General features: G+C 57.0%; 1 long non-coding RNA gene across 1 annotated transcript; it reads left to right on the top strand.

Annotated features, from left to right (window-relative positions):
* Positions 1-366: 366 nt before the first annotated feature.
* On the top strand, positions 367-6,198 carry LOC135980356 (uncharacterized). Its single transcript, XR_010597451.1, has 3 exons — positions 367-654; positions 5,140-5,227; positions 5,656-6,198. It is a non-coding gene; the product is annotated as an uncharacterized LOC135980356 (long non-coding RNA).
* The last annotated feature ends 33 nt before the right edge of the window (positions 6,199-6,231 follow it).

Below are 6,231 nucleotides of genomic sequence, written 5' to 3'. Positions count from 1 at the left end.
CCACACAGGAGAGTGGAAGGGGAGCCCGCAAGGTGAGGCAGGCTCTGGGTGAAGGGAGTGAGGACTCAGATCCTTCTACTATTCGATTCCCCCCGGGTGGTGTTTAAGTCAGGAAAGTTTCAGGTCTACCTCTGTGCATGTTTACTGGTTTCTCCTAAAGTTCATTAAGTATTTTGGGAAAATGTGTCGGAGCGGCCACCAGTGACAGCTGCTGGCCTTACTCTGAGGCCGCCAAAAAATTTGGTTGTGAGAACCCCTGGGCTAGATGCTCATGATGGGCCCTTCTGACCTTAGAGCTTGTGAGTGTAACAGAAGCTGAACACAGAGAGAAGAAGTCAAGGCAGTCGGTTGAACGCTAGGACCCAGGAGCAGCTGGGAGGCGGCTCTGGTGGGAGCGATCGCTGGGCTCAGTCCCGGCAGCACGAAGTGACTCGCAGCCGCTGCGGTGACTCTGGCTCCAGGCTCCTGGCGAGATCCCCGAGCCCCGGCGGCTGGTGCTGGAGCCCGGAGCCCTGGCTGCAGCCGGGAGAGGGGAATCTCCAGCAGGGCCCTTCTCGCTGCTCCCCAGGAGCCTCTCCCAGGGCAGAGCCCCCAGCCCGGCCAGGCCCCTTCCCGGCCCGGCCCCTGCCCCCGGGGGCCCCGCTCGGAGGGAAGGTAAGAGACACCCGCCCGGCTGCAGGGGGAGGTTTGGCCCCAGGCTGCTCCCAGCGGAGCTGGCTGCGATTCCCGCCCTGGGCCCGGGAAAGCTGCCGCCAGCTCCCGGTTTGTGCGGGGCGGGGGCAGGATCACGTTATCACCCATCTCTCCCGCCCCATCTGCTGCTTTGTTTCCCTGCCCCTGGCCGTGCTGATCTGGACGGAGGCTGCAGCTCAGGGAGATCTGAGGGGGGCAGAATGTGGCAGGGGCCAAACTGAATGCAGAGTGGGGGGGGGCCCAGCTGGGAGTCGGGGAAGGAGAGGTGCTCAGGGCAGGCCCGGCTCTAGGTTTTTTGCAGCCCCAAGCAAAACATTTTTTGACTGTCCCCCACTCCAGCCTTGGGCTCCCCTTCTCACCAGTTCCCTCCCACACCCCCTGCCGCCCCAGCCCTGGGCTCCCCCCCGAAACGTGACCTCCTCGTTCACCACACCAATCCCTGTTTACACTTGCAGTGGGGATCAAACCATTTCTCTTATTTTTATTTCACTTTAGTATAAATCTCACCCCCTCCCCCGTCCCCCGCAACCCCATCTTTAGTGCTCCAAATGCACATGGACGGCATAGGGACTAATCCTCAAAACTTGTACCCAGAAAGGGATGGGGAGCTAGTAAAGAGGGTTCACGCAGAGGAGCGGGTGTGGGGTGCTTGGGGGCTCTACACTGGCAGAGAGGCGGGGTGTGATGTACTCGCGGAGGAGGAGAGGGGGTATCAGGAGGGTTGCCGGAGAAGAGGTGCAGGGGAGGGTGGAGGTGCGGGAGGAGTGGGCTGGGAGAGGGTACAAGGGGAGAGGTGCGGGTGAAGGGAGAGTACAAGGGGAAGGGGTGTGGTGAAGGAGCGATGGGGGGAGGTACAAGAGGAGGGGCTGCGAGCGGGATGGGGGGTGCAAGGGCTGAGAGGGGCAGGCGCTGACAGCTGCTTCCCCAGCCCCCTGCACGCAGAGCCGAGAGGACAGACACTGACCCCCCCATGTGCTCGGAGCCGGGCTCTGCCTCTCCCCGCCCCGGGCAGGCAGCGCGGGGCTGAGGCAGGGGAGGTGCGCGGCAGGCTGGGTCCGCGGGCAGGAGGGGGCGGTGGCAGCTCCCTGGCAGCTCGGGCTGCCCAGCCAATCGCCCTGTCAGCGCGCGAGCCAGGATCCGCCCCCCCGCCCAGCCCGGCGGCGCCTGCACAGCCCCCTCGGGCGGGGAAACGCCGCGCCGCCCTGGGGAGACTCAGAGCAGCAGAACCCCTCCCCCCTCCCTGCCTCCCGGGCCCCACTTCCCTCCCCCCTCCCCGGCTCCTCACCCCCAGGCTGGGCTGCAGTTCAGGCTGCCCGGGCGGCTCGGAGCATCATCCCCCGGAGCTGAGCCCCTCTCGCCGCCACAGCCGGGCTCAGCTCCGGGGATGACGCTCTGGCTCTCCAGCGGCCGGGCAGCCTGAACTGCCGTCCAGCCTGTGCGACTCCGGCTGCCATGAGCGCCATCTAGCGACTGCAGGCAGAACTGCAGTGTCAGCTCCAGCTCAGCCTGAAAGCCTCAGCTGACAGGGAACAGCTTGGTTCAGGATCAGCTCCTGTTTTTGCGCCCCAAGCGAAAAAAAAAAGGGGGGGAGGCTGGAGTGCCGCCCCTTGGAAAGTGCCGCCCTGGCTTGAAGGGGTTTCCATCCTATCCAGTATTTACAGTTTGGTTCAATGGCTCTCAGCGCCCCCCATGGTACGGATTGTTTCAGCCCTCCTGCCTGGGACTCGGAGCCAGGGATAAGAATGTGGTACAGCCGGCGGGGGGTGAACCTAGGGTTGAGGGAGGCAAGCCCCCTACACCCAGTGTAGGGGCAGGACCCCAGCCCCTGAGAACTCCCAAGAACCTCCCCACCTGCTAAGCATGTGGCCCCAGCCTCCCCATCCCTGGATCCCACGGAGGGCATATGGCCCCAGCCAGAACCCCGGGGGCAGCCTAAGGAAAAGCCTGACCTGCTCCTCACAGGGGCTGTGCACCCCACCTTCGCAGTCAGCGGTGACTCTCAGTCAGCTTGGAAAACAGACGGGTTTATTTCCTCGCTGGGAACACAGCACAGAACAGAGCTTGTTAGCACAGAAATCAGAAGCAATCAGCAAAGTCCATCTGGGCGGGGAATCCAGACCCCTGAGCCCTGGGCTTTCGCCGATGAGTCCCAAACCAGGAGACTGACCCACGTCCAGCCCCCCATCCTCAGTGACGCCCAGCTGCCCCTCCTCCCTGCTTTCTCTCTTTCCCAGGAAAACAGGTCACCTGGCCTCCTCCTCTCTCTTTGTTCTCCCACAACTTCGGCTGGCTGCCTCCTTGCAGAGGACCGTTTTTGGCCATAGATTGCCAGAATAAAGAATTTTGGCCATTCTCTGTGCCCAGGCAGCCACTCTGCAGTCACACCCACCCTCTAGAGATCTCTGCAATGATCACACACCTGTATCCCACCAGTTCAATACTTGAGTAACACATGGGGAAACTGTGGCACACATTCAGTATTCACAGAAAACATTCAGAACATTCCCACTTCATCACACCCCTTTGAGACCAGCCCAGGGGCACGTTCTCCAGTGGCTGGAACCACTCTGACAATACCAGCCCCTGAGCCTGAGCCTCCAGGTGATGGAGAGACCTGGGGAAATGGCTGGATCCGGGCAGGGAAATGACTCTGTACAAAGGGCCCCTTTCAGGGACCAGCTGGTGAGTTTGGCCTACAAGGGGAGGGGCTCCCTGTGTCTGGGAGTCCCAGAGCTGCTGCCCTCAGTGACACAGCCGGGTTCAACCCCCGTTACCAGTGTCAGTGGCTGAGCTGCCTAAGGAGAGCAAAGGCCCACGACAATGGGGCAGTTGCCCATTCTCCCAGGGTGAGGGAAGAAGATAAAAGGGGAGAGCAGAGAGACTTGAAGGGCAGCAGGAGCAAGAAGTGGGGAGGGAGGTTCCCAGCTCCCAGCCCTGCCCAGATCCATTCCCTGCACCCCCGGGGCAGTCAGCTCTCCTGGGAACAAGGGAAGGAGCTGAGAGAGGAAAAGCCAGTTGCTCACTCTGCTGAGCACCGCAGGACTGAGGGAGACGGGGGAGAGCTAGAGGGGTTACAATACACTGTGGGGCAGTGCCCTAAAGTGACTCCTTTGATTCTGCTCTTTTTCCAGCGTTTGGCTCAGAGATGCTGTTCTGGGGAGGTTTAGGAGGGACTTGGTGGGTTTAGTTCTAATGGGGGATGTGGGGGCCTGGCCGTGTTATACCAATAGAATAAAAACCAGCAGGATCTTATTAAGAGGGATAAGGCAAAGATGCCACATTTATTGTAAATATACTGATAAAGCAAAAGATAAAAGTAAACAACGTTGTTTGACTACTGATTTCTTATACACACACACACACACACATATATATATATATATATAGAGAGAGAGATTCATTCACACAACCATTCATTCAAGTTCTGTATAGGTGTTATAGTTACCAGCCTAGAAGTTGCTCATGCCAAGTTACTGGCCAGGTATCTTGGTCATGAGGATGGAGCCAAGTCTGTGTCAGGTGCACCTGATGCCCCTGCAGGCTGGCAGCAGAACCAGAGACTCAAAGTCATCAGTCTTTAGAGTCCATTCTTATAGGAATTAATTCCTATGTTAGTCTATGGGAGCTGTTTCATCCTGCTGTTGCTGACTCAATCAGCAGATGGCACATTCCTGTCCAAAGTGGCACATTCCTGGTGGCTCCACACTGTCCAAAGTTTGTGTTTCTCATCCTTCCAGGTGATTGGGTGGATCCCAGTTTACCCTCCGGGGGTTGTCTGGTGGTCCTACTCGACACATTCTTCGGCCGATGGATACTCCTTTTCTAGGCTGGCACCTCCCTAACCATTCATGTATATCAAGCATTCATCAGCATACATTCCATATCTTAACCATATTTTAATTTACTGTCTCCACCACTTTCAGGGTGTGTGCTAATTCATTTGAGACTCCCGGCCCTTTAATCACAGAGGGTGGGGGTCTGTCCTAGGAGCCATTGAATGAAGTGAAAGTCACTTAACGGCTTATAGTGTTTGTTTGCATTGTATCAATTACTTCAAGAACAAAGTCAGTTAACTTGTTCGTAAGTTTTACATAGTAGTAAAGTATCTTTCACAGGATAGATATAATCAATGGTTTCTACAGACAGTAGCTTACAAGTTTTAACAGAAGACCCAAAAGATTTTGGTACTTGGTGAAACTGTTGGATATTAAAGTGTGGGGGACAAATTATGAGGGGGTCACTGTCACTTGGGGGAATCACTGTTAATCCCTTCTTTAATATCCCTTCAGCCGGGGTGGTAATGAACTAACTGGGTTTTTTCCCAGCATGGTAGAGTCCTAGAATCTTAGCATCTGTCTGCAGAGAGAGAGCCTGGGGGAAATCAGGGGGTGACATGGACTCAAGCCCCTTCTGTAACCTCCCCCATCGCCCCTCTCGCCCCAACAGGCTGAGGAATCACGCCCACGTTTCGCTCCAGTTTGTCCCATCTTCCAGGGGACAGGGAAGGGATATGTCTGTGATGGAGCCAGCTCAGGTAGGCGATTTTTAGGGAGCTTTTCGTGGTGGGGGAGGGGTATTGTATTTCTAAACCAGGAAACACCCCGCTGGGCAGGGCTGGGAAAACTGACCAGACTCCCAGTGCTGGAGCCTGACCCCACTGGCCAGAGGCTGCTGTGAAATACGAAGGGATGCAGTTGGTATTCCTCTCCCTGTCCCCAGCTCAGAGCTCTGCTTCCCATATCAGCCTGTGGCTGGCAGGCATGTGGTAAATGAAAAGACCCTGCCCACCTCCATGTACTGGGGGGGGACAAGGAGCTCTCACCTTTTACCCACTCCCTGAAGCCTCCTGGATGCTCTGAGCAGCGCGCGGGGAGGATTCTGCTTCTCTGTCTCTCCCTCCCATGACTAGTGGTATTGTGGGTGGGGCAGCAGGTTTTGAGTGGGGGTTTCTTGTTGTTTCAGATGCTGGTGACCTTCGAGGAGGTGGCTGTGTATTTCACCCAGGGGCAGGGGGCTCTGCTGGACCCCACTCAGAGAGCCCTCTACAGGGACGTCATGTGGGAGAACTACGAGATGGTGACCTCGCTGGGTAAGGGAATTCTGGCCCCTTGGTTATTGGAAGTTGGTGTGTGGGGGGATCTGTGTGTCTGACTCTGGTCAGGTTCTTCCCTCATTACTCTCCAATGAGACCAGGGTGTCAAAACCTAAGACACATACTAAATCATCCCGACCCCCCTAGTTTGCAAGGTGGAGAATCCGTGTATTGTCCTGTCTGTGTTGTTTCTCGGTCGCTCACAGAATCCCTCTTCTCCCTCCTACTAGGGAACAGCTGCAGCCATGTAGAGGGCTCTGGGTTCCACGGGTTTAGAAATAGGCAAGGGTTTAACACTAGAGCTGGGTGTGCGTCACAATTATCCACACCTCGCCATATGTCTGCCTCCCCCGAGGGGGTCTCAGTGACCACGTTCCCGTCCTCTTAGATTCCACATTCCCCAGCACAGCACAGGGACAGGTTCCACTCACAGAATGTCCTTTCTG

This window comes from Chrysemys picta, unplaced genomic scaffold, assembly GCF_011386835.1.
Source record: "Chrysemys picta bellii isolate R12L10 unplaced genomic scaffold, ASM1138683v2 scaf2846, whole genome shotgun sequence".
Classification (NCBI taxonomy): Eukaryota; Metazoa; Chordata; order Testudines; family Emydidae; genus Chrysemys; species Chrysemys picta.
Note: the sequence above shows the minus strand (reverse complement) of the source record. Positions and strands in the feature narration are given on the sequence as shown.